Source organism: Acipenser ruthenus, chromosome 44 (assembly GCF_902713425.1).
Source record: "Acipenser ruthenus chromosome 44, fAciRut3.2 maternal haplotype, whole genome shotgun sequence".
NCBI lineage: Eukaryota > Metazoa > Chordata > Actinopteri > Acipenseriformes > Acipenseridae > Acipenser > Acipenser ruthenus.
Window position 1 is genome coordinate 4,060,497 of NC_081232.1, and position 10,000 is coordinate 4,070,496.

At 44.0% G+C, this 10,000-nt stretch overlaps 41 non-coding genes and 4 pseudogenes across 41 annotated transcripts; all 45 read left to right on the forward strand.

The window, feature by feature from the left end:
• Window positions 1-30: 30 nt before the first annotated feature.
• Window positions 31-149, forward strand: LOC131712749 (5S ribosomal RNA). The gene has a single exon (XR_009314638.1). It is a non-coding gene; the product is annotated as a 5S ribosomal RNA (ribosomal RNA).
• Window positions 150-249: 100 nt separating this feature from the next.
• Window positions 250-368, forward strand: LOC131720704 (5S ribosomal RNA). Its single transcript, XR_009319601.1, has one exon. It is a non-coding gene; the product is annotated as a 5S ribosomal RNA (ribosomal RNA).
• Window positions 369-482: 114 nt separating this feature from the next.
• Window positions 483-601, forward strand: LOC131717001 (5S ribosomal RNA). The gene has a single exon (XR_009315886.1). It is a non-coding gene; the product is annotated as a 5S ribosomal RNA (ribosomal RNA).
• A 100-nt stretch (window positions 602-701) lies between these two features.
• LOC131717002 (5S ribosomal RNA) lies at window positions 702-820 on the forward strand. The gene has a single exon (XR_009315887.1). It is a non-coding gene; the product is annotated as a 5S ribosomal RNA (ribosomal RNA).
• Window positions 821-920: 100 nt separating this feature from the next.
• Window positions 921-1,039, forward strand: LOC131717003 (5S ribosomal RNA). Its single transcript, XR_009315888.1, has one exon. It is a non-coding gene; the product is annotated as a 5S ribosomal RNA (ribosomal RNA).
• Window positions 1,040-1,153: 114 nt separating this feature from the next.
• LOC131710139 (5S ribosomal RNA) lies at window positions 1,154-1,272 on the forward strand. Its single transcript, XR_009312008.1, has one exon. It is a non-coding gene; the product is annotated as a 5S ribosomal RNA (ribosomal RNA).
• Window positions 1,273-1,372: 100 nt separating this feature from the next.
• Window positions 1,373-1,491, forward strand: LOC131718603 (5S ribosomal RNA). The gene has a single exon (XR_009317500.1). It is a non-coding gene; the product is annotated as a 5S ribosomal RNA (ribosomal RNA).
• Window positions 1,492-1,591: 100 nt separating this feature from the next.
• LOC131717004 (5S ribosomal RNA) lies at window positions 1,592-1,710 on the forward strand. The gene has a single exon (XR_009315889.1). It is a non-coding gene; the product is annotated as a 5S ribosomal RNA (ribosomal RNA).
• A 100-nt stretch (window positions 1,711-1,810) lies between these two features.
• Window positions 1,811-1,929, forward strand: LOC131717005 (5S ribosomal RNA). Its single transcript, XR_009315890.1, has one exon. It is a non-coding gene; the product is annotated as a 5S ribosomal RNA (ribosomal RNA).
• A 100-nt stretch (window positions 1,930-2,029) lies between these two features.
• On the forward strand, window positions 2,030-2,148 carry LOC131713299 (5S ribosomal RNA; annotated as a pseudogene).
• A 114-nt stretch (window positions 2,149-2,262) lies between these two features.
• On the forward strand, window positions 2,263-2,381 carry LOC131717006 (5S ribosomal RNA). The gene has a single exon (XR_009315891.1). It is a non-coding gene; the product is annotated as a 5S ribosomal RNA (ribosomal RNA).
• A 100-nt stretch (window positions 2,382-2,481) lies between these two features.
• On the forward strand, window positions 2,482-2,600 carry LOC131717007 (5S ribosomal RNA). Its single transcript, XR_009315892.1, has one exon. It is a non-coding gene; the product is annotated as a 5S ribosomal RNA (ribosomal RNA).
• Window positions 2,601-2,700: 100 nt separating this feature from the next.
• LOC131716702 (5S ribosomal RNA) lies at window positions 2,701-2,819 on the forward strand. The gene has a single exon (XR_009315588.1). It is a non-coding gene; the product is annotated as a 5S ribosomal RNA (ribosomal RNA).
• A 114-nt stretch (window positions 2,820-2,933) lies between these two features.
• Window positions 2,934-3,052, forward strand: LOC131712766 (5S ribosomal RNA). Its single transcript, XR_009314655.1, has one exon. It is a non-coding gene; the product is annotated as a 5S ribosomal RNA (ribosomal RNA).
• A 100-nt stretch (window positions 3,053-3,152) lies between these two features.
• LOC131717278 (5S ribosomal RNA) lies at window positions 3,153-3,271 on the forward strand. The gene has a single exon (XR_009316163.1). It is a non-coding gene; the product is annotated as a 5S ribosomal RNA (ribosomal RNA).
• A 100-nt stretch (window positions 3,272-3,371) lies between these two features.
• Window positions 3,372-3,490, forward strand: LOC131717008 (5S ribosomal RNA). The gene has a single exon (XR_009315893.1). It is a non-coding gene; the product is annotated as a 5S ribosomal RNA (ribosomal RNA).
• A 114-nt stretch (window positions 3,491-3,604) lies between these two features.
• On the forward strand, window positions 3,605-3,723 carry LOC131711149 (5S ribosomal RNA). The gene has a single exon (XR_009313031.1). It is a non-coding gene; the product is annotated as a 5S ribosomal RNA (ribosomal RNA).
• Window positions 3,724-3,837: 114 nt separating this feature from the next.
• Window positions 3,838-3,956, forward strand: LOC131711321 (5S ribosomal RNA). The gene has a single exon (XR_009313205.1). It is a non-coding gene; the product is annotated as a 5S ribosomal RNA (ribosomal RNA).
• A 100-nt stretch (window positions 3,957-4,056) lies between these two features.
• Window positions 4,057-4,175, forward strand: LOC131710276 (5S ribosomal RNA). The gene has a single exon (XR_009312148.1). It is a non-coding gene; the product is annotated as a 5S ribosomal RNA (ribosomal RNA).
• Window positions 4,176-4,275: 100 nt separating this feature from the next.
• LOC131717009 (5S ribosomal RNA) lies at window positions 4,276-4,394 on the forward strand. Its single transcript, XR_009315894.1, has one exon. It is a non-coding gene; the product is annotated as a 5S ribosomal RNA (ribosomal RNA).
• A 100-nt stretch (window positions 4,395-4,494) lies between these two features.
• On the forward strand, window positions 4,495-4,613 carry LOC131720741 (5S ribosomal RNA). The gene has a single exon (XR_009319638.1). It is a non-coding gene; the product is annotated as a 5S ribosomal RNA (ribosomal RNA).
• Window positions 4,614-4,713: 100 nt separating this feature from the next.
• LOC131711317 (5S ribosomal RNA) lies at window positions 4,714-4,832 on the forward strand. Its single transcript, XR_009313201.1, has one exon. It is a non-coding gene; the product is annotated as a 5S ribosomal RNA (ribosomal RNA).
• A 114-nt stretch (window positions 4,833-4,946) lies between these two features.
• LOC131717010 (5S ribosomal RNA) lies at window positions 4,947-5,065 on the forward strand. Its single transcript, XR_009315895.1, has one exon. It is a non-coding gene; the product is annotated as a 5S ribosomal RNA (ribosomal RNA).
• Window positions 5,066-5,179: 114 nt separating this feature from the next.
• Window positions 5,180-5,298, forward strand: LOC131717012 (5S ribosomal RNA). Its single transcript, XR_009315897.1, has one exon. It is a non-coding gene; the product is annotated as a 5S ribosomal RNA (ribosomal RNA).
• Window positions 5,299-5,398: 100 nt separating this feature from the next.
• Window positions 5,399-5,517, forward strand: LOC131717013 (5S ribosomal RNA). Its single transcript, XR_009315898.1, has one exon. It is a non-coding gene; the product is annotated as a 5S ribosomal RNA (ribosomal RNA).
• A 100-nt stretch (window positions 5,518-5,617) lies between these two features.
• Window positions 5,618-5,736, forward strand: LOC131717014 (5S ribosomal RNA). Its single transcript, XR_009315899.1, has one exon. It is a non-coding gene; the product is annotated as a 5S ribosomal RNA (ribosomal RNA).
• A 100-nt stretch (window positions 5,737-5,836) lies between these two features.
• On the forward strand, window positions 5,837-5,955 carry LOC131717015 (5S ribosomal RNA). The gene has a single exon (XR_009315900.1). It is a non-coding gene; the product is annotated as a 5S ribosomal RNA (ribosomal RNA).
• A 100-nt stretch (window positions 5,956-6,055) lies between these two features.
• On the forward strand, window positions 6,056-6,174 carry LOC131717016 (5S ribosomal RNA). The gene has a single exon (XR_009315901.1). It is a non-coding gene; the product is annotated as a 5S ribosomal RNA (ribosomal RNA).
• Window positions 6,175-6,288: 114 nt separating this feature from the next.
• On the forward strand, window positions 6,289-6,407 carry LOC131717017 (5S ribosomal RNA). Its single transcript, XR_009315902.1, has one exon. It is a non-coding gene; the product is annotated as a 5S ribosomal RNA (ribosomal RNA).
• Window positions 6,408-6,521: 114 nt separating this feature from the next.
• Window positions 6,522-6,640, forward strand: LOC131712255 (5S ribosomal RNA). The gene has a single exon (XR_009314148.1). It is a non-coding gene; the product is annotated as a 5S ribosomal RNA (ribosomal RNA).
• A 100-nt stretch (window positions 6,641-6,740) lies between these two features.
• LOC131712256 (5S ribosomal RNA) lies at window positions 6,741-6,859 on the forward strand. Its single transcript, XR_009314149.1, has one exon. It is a non-coding gene; the product is annotated as a 5S ribosomal RNA (ribosomal RNA).
• A 100-nt stretch (window positions 6,860-6,959) lies between these two features.
• On the forward strand, window positions 6,960-7,078 carry LOC131712257 (5S ribosomal RNA). The gene has a single exon (XR_009314150.1). It is a non-coding gene; the product is annotated as a 5S ribosomal RNA (ribosomal RNA).
• A 100-nt stretch (window positions 7,079-7,178) lies between these two features.
• On the forward strand, window positions 7,179-7,297 carry LOC131717018 (5S ribosomal RNA). Its single transcript, XR_009315903.1, has one exon. It is a non-coding gene; the product is annotated as a 5S ribosomal RNA (ribosomal RNA).
• A 114-nt stretch (window positions 7,298-7,411) lies between these two features.
• On the forward strand, window positions 7,412-7,530 carry LOC131710821 (5S ribosomal RNA). Its single transcript, XR_009312703.1, has one exon. It is a non-coding gene; the product is annotated as a 5S ribosomal RNA (ribosomal RNA).
• Window positions 7,531-7,630: 100 nt separating this feature from the next.
• Window positions 7,631-7,749, forward strand: LOC131717019 (5S ribosomal RNA). The gene has a single exon (XR_009315904.1). It is a non-coding gene; the product is annotated as a 5S ribosomal RNA (ribosomal RNA).
• Window positions 7,750-7,849: 100 nt separating this feature from the next.
• Window positions 7,850-7,958, forward strand: LOC131714832 (5S ribosomal RNA; annotated as a pseudogene).
• A 114-nt stretch (window positions 7,959-8,072) lies between these two features.
• On the forward strand, window positions 8,073-8,191 carry LOC131711308 (5S ribosomal RNA). Its single transcript, XR_009313191.1, has one exon. It is a non-coding gene; the product is annotated as a 5S ribosomal RNA (ribosomal RNA).
• Window positions 8,192-8,291: 100 nt separating this feature from the next.
• On the forward strand, window positions 8,292-8,410 carry LOC131709878 (5S ribosomal RNA). The gene has a single exon (XR_009311742.1). It is a non-coding gene; the product is annotated as a 5S ribosomal RNA (ribosomal RNA).
• A 114-nt stretch (window positions 8,411-8,524) lies between these two features.
• On the forward strand, window positions 8,525-8,633 carry LOC131714833 (5S ribosomal RNA; annotated as a pseudogene).
• Window positions 8,634-8,747: 114 nt separating this feature from the next.
• LOC131710471 (5S ribosomal RNA) lies at window positions 8,748-8,866 on the forward strand. Its single transcript, XR_009312343.1, has one exon. It is a non-coding gene; the product is annotated as a 5S ribosomal RNA (ribosomal RNA).
• Window positions 8,867-8,966: 100 nt separating this feature from the next.
• LOC131717020 (5S ribosomal RNA) lies at window positions 8,967-9,085 on the forward strand. Its single transcript, XR_009315905.1, has one exon. It is a non-coding gene; the product is annotated as a 5S ribosomal RNA (ribosomal RNA).
• Window positions 9,086-9,196: 111 nt separating this feature from the next.
• On the forward strand, window positions 9,197-9,305 carry LOC131714834 (5S ribosomal RNA; annotated as a pseudogene).
• Window positions 9,306-9,419: 114 nt separating this feature from the next.
• LOC131710231 (5S ribosomal RNA) lies at window positions 9,420-9,538 on the forward strand. The gene has a single exon (XR_009312102.1). It is a non-coding gene; the product is annotated as a 5S ribosomal RNA (ribosomal RNA).
• Window positions 9,539-9,638: 100 nt separating this feature from the next.
• On the forward strand, window positions 9,639-9,757 carry LOC131713047 (5S ribosomal RNA). The gene has a single exon (XR_009314934.1). It is a non-coding gene; the product is annotated as a 5S ribosomal RNA (ribosomal RNA).
• A 114-nt stretch (window positions 9,758-9,871) lies between these two features.
• LOC131710232 (5S ribosomal RNA) lies at window positions 9,872-9,990 on the forward strand. Its single transcript, XR_009312103.1, has one exon. It is a non-coding gene; the product is annotated as a 5S ribosomal RNA (ribosomal RNA).
• The last annotated feature ends 10 nt before the right edge of the window (window positions 9,991-10,000 follow it).

Consider the following 10,000-nt stretch of genomic DNA (forward strand, 5'->3'; position numbering starts at 1 on the left):
CATAAAAGTCATGAAAGCAGAAATGCAATCGCCTGCGGCCACACCACCTTGAATAAGCCTGATCTCGTCTGATCTCAGAAGCTAAGCAACGTTGGGCTTTGTTAGTACTTGGATGGGAGACCACCTGGGAATATCAAGTGCTGCAGGCATTACATTTTACAATTGAAATGTGTGGAGGACAAAAGGAAATTTTGGAGGAATCACCCCCAGCTCACTAAACATAAAAGTCATGAAAGCAGAACAGCAATCGCCTGCGGCCACACCACCTTGAATAAGCCTGATCTCGTCTGATCTCAGAAGCTAAGCAACGTTGGGCTTGGTTAGTACTTGGATGGGAGACCACCTGGGAATATCAAGTGCTGCAGGCATTACATTTTTGTAATTACAGTTTACAATTGAAATGTGTGGAGGACAAAAGGAAATTTTGGAGGAATCACCCCCAGCTCACTAAACATAAAAGTCATGAAAGCAGAACAGCAATCGCCTGCGGCCACACCACCTTGAATAAGCCTGATCTCGTCTGATCTCAGAAGCTAAGCAATGTTGGGCTTGGTTAGTACTTGGATGGGAGACCACCTGGGAATATCAAGTGCTGCAGGCATTACATTTTACAATTGAAATGTGTGGAGGACAAAAGGAAATTTTGGAGGAATCACCCCCAGATCACTAAACATAAAAGTCATGAAAGCAGAAATGCAATCGCCTGCGGCCACACCACCTTGAATAAGCCTGATCTCGTCTGATCTCAGAAGCTAAGCAATGTTGGGCTTGGTTAGTACTTGGATGGGAGACCACCTGGGAATATCAAGTGCTGCAGGCATTACATTTTACAATTGAAATGTGTGGAGGACAAAAGGAAATTTTGGAGGAATCACCCCCAGCTCACTAAACATAAAAGTCATGAAAGCAGAAACGCAATCGCCTGCGGCCACACCACCTTGAATAAGCCTGATCTCGTCTGATCTCAGAAGCTAAGCAATGTTGGGCTTGGTTAGTACTTGGATGGGAGACCACCTGGGAATATCAAGTGCTGCAGGCATTACATTTTTGTAATTACATTTTACAATTGAAATGTGTGGAGGACAAAAGGAAATTTTGGAGGAATCACCCCCAGCTCACTAAACATAAAAGTCATGAAAGCAGAAATGCAATCGCCTGTGGCCACACCACCTTGAATAAGCCTGATCTCGTCTGATCTCAGAAGCTAAGCAATGTTGGGCTTGGTTAGTACTTGGATGGGAGACCACCTGGGAATATCAAGTGCTGCAGGCATTACATTTTACAATTGAAATGTGTGGAGGACAAAAGGAAATTTTGGAGGAATCACCCCCAGCTCACTAAACATAAAAGTCATGAAAGCAGAAATGCAATCGCCTGCGGCCACACCACCTTGAATAAGCCTGATCTCGTCTGATCTCAGAAGCTAAGCAAAGTTGGGCTTGGTTAGTACTTGGATGGGAGACCACCTGGGAATATCAAGTGCTGCAGGCATTACATTTTACAATTGAAATGTTTGGAGGACAAAAGGAAATTTTGGAGGAATCACCCCCAGCTCACTAAACATAAAAGTCATGAAAGCAGAAATGCAATCGCCTGCGGCCACACCACCTTGAATAAGCCTGATCTCGTCTGATCTCAGAAGCTAAGCAATGTTGGGCTTGGTTAGTACTTGGATGGGAGACCACCTGGGAATATCAAGTGCTGCAGGCATTACATTTTACAATTGAAATGTGTGGAGGACAAAAGGAAATTTTGGAGGAATCACCCCCAGCTCACTAAACATAAAAGTCATGAAAGCAGAAATGCAATCGCCTGCGGCCACACCACCTTGAATAAGCCTGATCTCGTCTGATCTCAGAAGCTAAGCAATGTTGGGCTTGGTTAGTACTTGGATGGGAGACCACCTGGGAATATCAAGTGCTGCAGGCATTACATTTTACAATTGAAATGTGTGGAGGACAAAAGGAAATTTTGGAGGAATCACCCCCAGCTCACTAAACATAAAAGTCATGAAAGCAGTAATGCAATCGCCTGCGGCCCCACCACCTTGAATAAGCCTGATCTCGTCTGATCTCAGAAGCTAAGAAATGTTGGGCTTGGTTAGTACTTGGATGGGAGACCACCTGGGAATATCAAGTGCTGCAGGCATTACATTTTTGTAATTACATTTTACAATTGAAATGTGTGGAGGACAAAAGGAAATTTTGGAGGAATCACCCCCAGCTCACTAAACATAAAAGTCATGAAAGCAGAAATGCAATCGCCTGCGGCCACACCACCTTGAATAAGCCTGATCTCGTCTGATCTCAGAAGCTAAGCAATGTTGGGCTTGGTTAGTACTTGGATGGGAGACCACCTGGGAATATCAAGTGCTGCAGGCATTACATTTTACAATTGAAATGTGTGGAGGACAAAAGGAAATTTTGGAGGAATCACCCCCAGCTCACTAAACATAAAAGTCATGAAAGCAGAAATGCAATCGCCTGCGGCCACACCACCTTGAATAAGCCTGATCTCGTCTGATCTCAGAAGCTAAGCAATGTTGGGCTTGGTTAGTACTTGGATGGGAGACCACCTGGGAATATCAAGTGCTGCAGGCATTACATTTTACAATTGAAATGTGTGGAGGACAAAAGGAAATTTTGGAGGAATCACCCCCAGCTCACTAAACATAAAAGTCATGAAAGCAGAACAGCAATCGCCTGCGGCCACACCACATTGAATAAGCCTGATCTCGTCTGATCTCAGAAGCTAAGCAATGTTGGGCTTGGTTAGTACTTGGATGGGAGACCACCTGGGAATATCAAGTGCTGCAGGCATTACATTTTTGTAATTACATTTTACAATTGAAATGTGTGGAGGACAAAAGGAAATTTTGGAGGAATCACCCCCAGCTCACTAAACATAAAAGTCATGAAAGCAGAAATGCAATCGCCTGCGGCCACACCACCTTGAATAAGCCTGATCTCGTCTGATCTCAGAAGCTAAGCAATGTTGGGCTTGGTTAGTACTTGGATGTGAGACCACCTGGGAATATCAAGTGCTGCAGGCATTACATTTTACAATTGAAATGTGTGGAGGACAAAAGGAAATTTTGGAGGAATCACCCCCAGCTCACTAAACATAAAAGTCATGAAAGCAGAAATGCAATCGCCTGCGGCCACACCACCTTGAATAAGCCTGATCTCGTCTGATCTCAGAAGTTAAGCAATGTTGGGCTTGGTTAGTACTTGGATGGGAGACCACCTGGGAATATCAAGTGCTGCAGGCATTACATGTTACAATTGAAATGTGTGGAGGACAAAAGGAAATTTTGGAGGAATCACCCCCAGCTCACTAAACATAAAAGTCATGAAAGCAGAAATGCAATCGCCTGCGGCCACACCACCTTGAATAAGCCTGATCTCGTCTGATCTCAGAAGCTAAGCAATGTTGGGCTTGGTTAGTACTTGGATGGGAGACCACCTGGGAATATCAAGTGCTGCAGGCATTACATTTTTGTAATTACATTTTACAATTAAAATGTGTGGAGGACAAAAGGAAATTTTGGCGGAATCACCCCCAGCTCACTAAACATAAAAGTCATGAAAGCAGAACAGCAATCGCCTGCGGCCACACCACCTTGAATAAGCCTGATCTCGTCTGATCTCAGAAGCTAAGCAATGTTGGGCTTGGTTAGTATTTGGATGGGAGACCACCTGGGAATATCAAGTGCTGCAGGCATTACATTTTTGTAATTACATTTTACAATTGAAATGTGTGGAGGACAAAAGGAAATTTTGGAGGAATCACCCCCAGCTCACTAAACATAAAAGTCATGAAAGCAGAAATGCAATCGCCTGCGGCCACACCACCTTGAATAAGCCTGATCTCGTCTGATCTCAGATGCTAAGCAATGTTGGGCTTGGTTAGTACTTGGATGGGAGACCACCTGGGAATATCAAGTGCTGCAGGCATTACATTTTACAATTGAAATGTGTGGAGGACAAAAGGAAATTTTGGAGGAATCACCCCCAGCTCACTAAACATAAAAGTCATGAAAGCAGAAACGCAATCGCCTGCGGCCACACCCCCTTGAATAAGCCTGATCTCGTCTGATCTCAGAAGCTAAGCAATGTTGGGCTTGGTTAGTACTTGGATGGGAGACCACCTGGGAATATCAAGTGCTGCAGGCATTACATTTTACAATTGAAATGTGTGGAGGACAAAAGGAAATTTTGGAGGAATCACCCCCAGCTCACTAAACATAAAAGTCATGAAAGCAGAACAGCAATCGCCTGCGGCCACACCACCTTGAATAAGCCTGATCTCGTCTGATCTCAGAAGCTAAGCAATGTTGGGCTTGGTTAGTACTTGGATGGGAGACCACCTGGGAATATCAAGTGCTGCAGGCATTACATTTTACAATTGAAATGTGTGGAGGACAAAAGGAAATTTTGGAGGAATCACCCCCAGCTCACTAAACATAAAAGTCATGAAAGCAGAACAGCAATCGCCTGCGGCCACACCACCTTGAATAAGCCTGATCTCGTCTGATCTCAGAAGCTAAGCAATGTTGGGCTTGGTTAGTACTTGGGTGGGAGACCACCTGGGAATATCAAGTGCTGCAGGCATTACATTTTACAATTGAAATGTGTGGAGGACAAAAGGAAATTTTGGAGGAATCACCCCCAGCTCACTAAACATAAAAGTCATGAAAGCAGAAATGCAATCGCCTGCGGCCACACCACGTTGAATAAGCCTGATCTCGTCTGATCTCAGAAGCTAAGCAATGTTGGGCTTGGTTAGTACTTGGATGGGAGACCACCTGGGAATATCAAGTGCTGCAGGCATTACATTTTTGTAATTACATTTTACAATTGAAATGTGTGGAGGACAAAAGGAAATTTTGGAGGAATCACCCCCAGCTCACTAAACATAAAAGTCATGAAAGCAGAAACGCAATCGCCTGCGGCCACACCACCTTGAATAAGCCTGATCTCGTCTGATCTCAGAAGCTAAGCAATGTTGGGCTTGGTTAGTACTTGGATGGGAGACCACCTGGGAATATCAAGTGCTGCAGGCATTACATTTTTGTAATTACATTTTACAATTGAAATGTGTGGAGGACAAAAGGAAATTTTGGAGGAATCACCCCCAGCTCACTAAACATAAAAGTCATGAAAGCAGAAATGCAATCGCCTGCGGCCACACCACCTTGAATAAGCCTGATCTCGTCTGATCTCAGAAGCTAAGCAATGTTGGGCTTGGTTAGTACTTGGATGGGAGACCACCTGGGAATATCAAGTGCTGCAGGCATTACATTTTACAATTGAAATGTGTGGAGGACAAAAGGAAATTTTGGAGGAATCACCCCCAGCTCACTAAACATAAAAGTCATGAAAGCAGAAATGCAATCGCCTGCGGCCACACCACCTTGAATAAGCCTGATCTCGTCTGATCTCAGAAGCTAAGCAATGTTGGGCTTGGTTAGTACTTGGATGGGAGACCACCTGGGAATATCAAGTGCTGCAGGCATTACATTTTACAATTGAAATGTGTGGAGGACAAAAGGAAATTTTGGAGGAATCACCCCCAGCTCACTAAACATAAAAGTCATGAAAGCAGAAATGCAATCGCCTGCGGCCACACCACCTTGAATAAGCCTGATCTCGTCTGATCTCAGAAGCTAAGCAATGTTGGGCTTGGTTAGTACTTGGATGGGAGACCACCTGGGAATATCAAGTGCTGCAGGCATTACATTTTACAATTGAAATGTGTGGAGGACAAAAGGAAATTTTGGAGGAATCACCCCCAGCTCACTAAACATAAAAGTCATGAAAGCAGAAATGCAATCGCCTGCGGCCACACCACCTTGAATAAGCCTGATCTCGTCTGATCTCAGAAGCTAAGCAATGTTGGGCTTGGTTAGTACTTGGATGGGAGACCACCTGGGAATATCAAGTGCTGCAGGCATTACATTTTACAATTGAAATATGTGGAGGACAAAAGGAAATTTTGGAGGAATCACCCCCAGCTCACTAAACATAAAAGTCATGAAAGCAGAAATGCAATCGCCTGCGGCCACACCACCTTGAATAAGCCTGATCTCGTCTGATCTCAGAAGCTAAGCAATGTTGGGCTTGGTTAGTACTTGGATGGGAGACCACCTGGGAATATCAAGTGCTGCAGGCATTACATTTTTGTAATTACATTTTACAATTGAAATGTGTGGAGGACAAAAGGAAATTTTGGAGGAATCACCCCCAGCTCACTAAACATAAAAGTCATGAAAGCAGAAATGCAATCGCCTGCGGCCACACCACCTTGAATAAGCCTGATCTCGTCTGATCTCAGAAGCTAAGCAATGTTGGGCTTGGTTAGTACTTGGATGGGAGACCACCTGGGAATATCAAGTGCTGCAGGCATTACATTTTTGTAATTACATTTTACAATTGAAATGTGTGGAGGACAAAAGGAAATTTTGGAGGAATCACCCCCAGCTCACTAAACATAAAAGTCATGAAAGCAGAAATGCAATCGCCTGCGGCCACACCACCTTGAATAAGCCTGTTCTCGTCTGATCTCAGAAGCTAAGCAATGTTGGGCTTGGTTAGTACTTGGATGGGAGACCACCTGGGAATATCAAGTGCTGCAGGCATTACATTTTACAATTGAAATGTGTTGAGGAGAAAAGGAAATTTTGGAGGAATCACCCCCAGCTCACTAAACATAAAAGTCATGAAAGCAGAAATGCAATCGCCTGCGGCCACACCACCTTGAATAAGCCTGTTCTCGTCTGATCTCAGAAGCTAAGCAATGTTGGGCTTGGTTAGTACTTGGATGGGAGACCACCTGGGAATATCAAGTGCTGCAGGCATTACATTTTACAATTGAAATGTGTGGAGGACAAAAGGAAATTTTGGAGGAATCACCCCCAGCTCACTAAACATAAAAGTCATGAAAGCAGAAATGCAATCGCCTGCGGCCACACCACCTTGAATAAGCCTGTTCTCGTCTGATCTCAGAAGCTAAGCAATGTTGGGCTTGGTTAGTACTTGGATGGGAGACCACCTGGGAATATCAAGTGCTGCAGGCATTACATTTTACAATTGAAATGTGTGGAGGACAAAAGGAAATTTTGGAGGAATCACCCCCAGCTCACTAAACATAAAAGTCATGAAAGCAGAAATGCAATCGCCTGCGGCCACACCACCTTGAATAAGCCTGATCTCGTCTGATCTCAGAAGCTAAGCAATGTTGGGCTTGGTTAGTACTTGGATGGGAGACCACCTGGGAATATCAAGTGCTGCAGGCATTACATTTTTGTAATTACATTTTACAATTGAAATGTGTGGAGGACAAAAGGAAATTTTGGAGGAATCACCCCCAGCTCACTAAACATAAAAGTCATGAAAGCAGAAATGCAATCACCTGCGGCCACACCACCTTGAATAAGCCTGATCTCGTCTGATCTCAGAAGCTAAGCAATGTTGGGCTTGGTTAGTACTTGGATGGGAGACCACCTGGGAATATCAAGTGCTGCAGGCATTACATTTTACAATAGAAATGTGTGGAGGACAAAAGGAAATTTTGGAGGAATCACCCCCAGCTCACTAAACATAAAAGTCATGAAAGCAGAAATGCAATCGCCTGCGGCCACACCACCTTGAATAAGCCTGATCTCGTCTGATCTCAGAAGCTAAGCAATGTTGGGCTTGGTTAGTACTTGGATGGGAGACCACCTGGGAATATCAAGTGCTGCAGGCATTACATTTTACAATTGAAATGTGTGGAGGACAAAAGGAAATTTTGGAGGAATCACCCCCAGCTCACTAAACATAAAAGTCATGAAAGCAGAAATGCAATCGCCTGCGGCCACACCACCTTGAATAAGCCTGATCTCAGAAGCTAAGCAATGTTGGGCTTGGTTAGTACTTGGATGGGAGACCACCTGGGAATATCAAGTGCTGCAGGCATTACATTTTTGTAATTACATTTTACAATTGAAATGTGTGGAGGACAAAAGGAAATTTTGGAGGAATCACCCCCAGCTCACTAAACATAAAAGTCATGAAAGCAGAAATGCAATCGCCTGCGGCCACACCACCTTGAATAAGCCTGATCTCGTCTGATCTTAGAAGCTAAGCAATGTTGGGCTTGGTTAGTACTTGGATGGGAGACCACCTGGGAATATCAAGTGCTGCAGGCATTACATTTTACAATTGAAATGTGTGGAGGACAAAAGGAAATTTTGGAGGAATCACCCCCAGCTCACTAAACATAAAAGTCATGAAAGCAGAAATGCAATCGCCTGCGGCCACACCACCTTGAATAAGCCTGATCTCGTCTGATCTCAGAAGCTAAGCAATGTTGGGCTTGGTTAGTACTTCGATGGGAGACCACCTGGGAATATCAAGTGCTGCAGGCATTACTTTTTTGTAATTACATTTTACAATTGAAATGTGTGGAGGACAAAAGGAAATTTTGGAGGAATCACCCCCAGCTCACTAAACATAAAAGTCATGAAAGCAGAAATGCAATCGCCTGCGGCCACACCACCTTGAATAAGCCTGATCTCAGAAGCTAAGCAATGTTGGGCTTGGTTAGTACTTGGATGGGAGACCACCTGGGAATATCAAGTGCTGCAGGCATTACATTTTTGTAATTACATTTTACAATTGAAATGTGTGGAGGACAAAAGGAAATTTTGGAGGAATCACCCCCAGCTCACTAAACATAAAAGTCATGAAAGCAGAAATGCAATCACCTGCGGCCACACCACCTTGAATAAGCCTGATCTCGTCTGATCTCAGAAGCTAAGCAATGTTGGGCTTGGTTAGTACTAGGATGGGAGACCACCTGGGAATATCAAGTGCTGCAGGCATTACATTTTACAATTGAAATGTGTGGAGGACAAAAGGAAATTTTGGAGGAATCACCCCCAGCTCACTAAACATAAAAGTCATGAAAGCAGAAATGCAATCGCCTGCGGCCACACCACCTTGAATAAGCCTGATCTCGTCTGATCTCAGAAGCTAAGCAATGTTGGGCTTGGTTAGTACTTGGATGGGAGACCACCTGGGAATATCAAGTGCTGCAGGCATTACATTTTTGTAATTACATTTTACAATTGAAATGTGTGGACAAAAGGAAATTTTGGAGGAATCACCCCCAGCTCACTAAACATAAAAGTCATGAAAGCAGAAATGCAATCGCCTGCGGCCACACCACCTTGAATAAGCCTGATCTCAGAAGCTAAGCAATGTTGGGCTTGGTTAGTACTTGGATGGGAGACCACCTGGGAATATCAAGTGCTGCAGGCATTACATTTTTGTAATTACATTTTACAATTGAAATGTGTGGAGGACAAAAGGAAATTTTGGAGGAATCACCCCCAGCTCACTAAACATAAAAGTCATGAAAGCAGAAATGCAATCGCTTGCGGCCACACCACCTTGAATAAGCCTGATCTCGTCTGATCTCAGAAGCTAAGCAATGTTGGGCTTGGTTAGTACTTGGATGGGAGACCACCTGGGAATATCAAGTGCTGCAGGCATTACATTTTACAATTGAAATGTGTGGAGGACAAAAGGAAATTTTGTAGGAATCACCCCCAGCTCACTAAACATAAAAGTCATGAAAGCAGAAAAGCAGTCGCCTGCGGCCACACCACCTTGAATAAGCCTGATCTCGTCTGATCTCAGAAGCTAAGCAATGTTGGGCTTGGTTAGTACTTGGATGGGAGACCACCTGGGAATATCAAGTGCTGGAGGCATTACTTTTTTGTAATTACATTTTACAATTGAAATGTGTGGAGGACAAAAGGAAATTTTGGAGGAATCACCCCCAGCTCACTAAACATAAAAGTCATGAAAGCAGAAATGCAATCGCTTGCGGCCACACCACCTTGAATAAGCCTGATCTCGTCTGATCTCAGAAGCTAAGCAATGTTGGGCTTGGTTAGTACTTGGATGGGAGACCACCTGGGAATATCAAGTGCTGCAGGCATTACATTTTA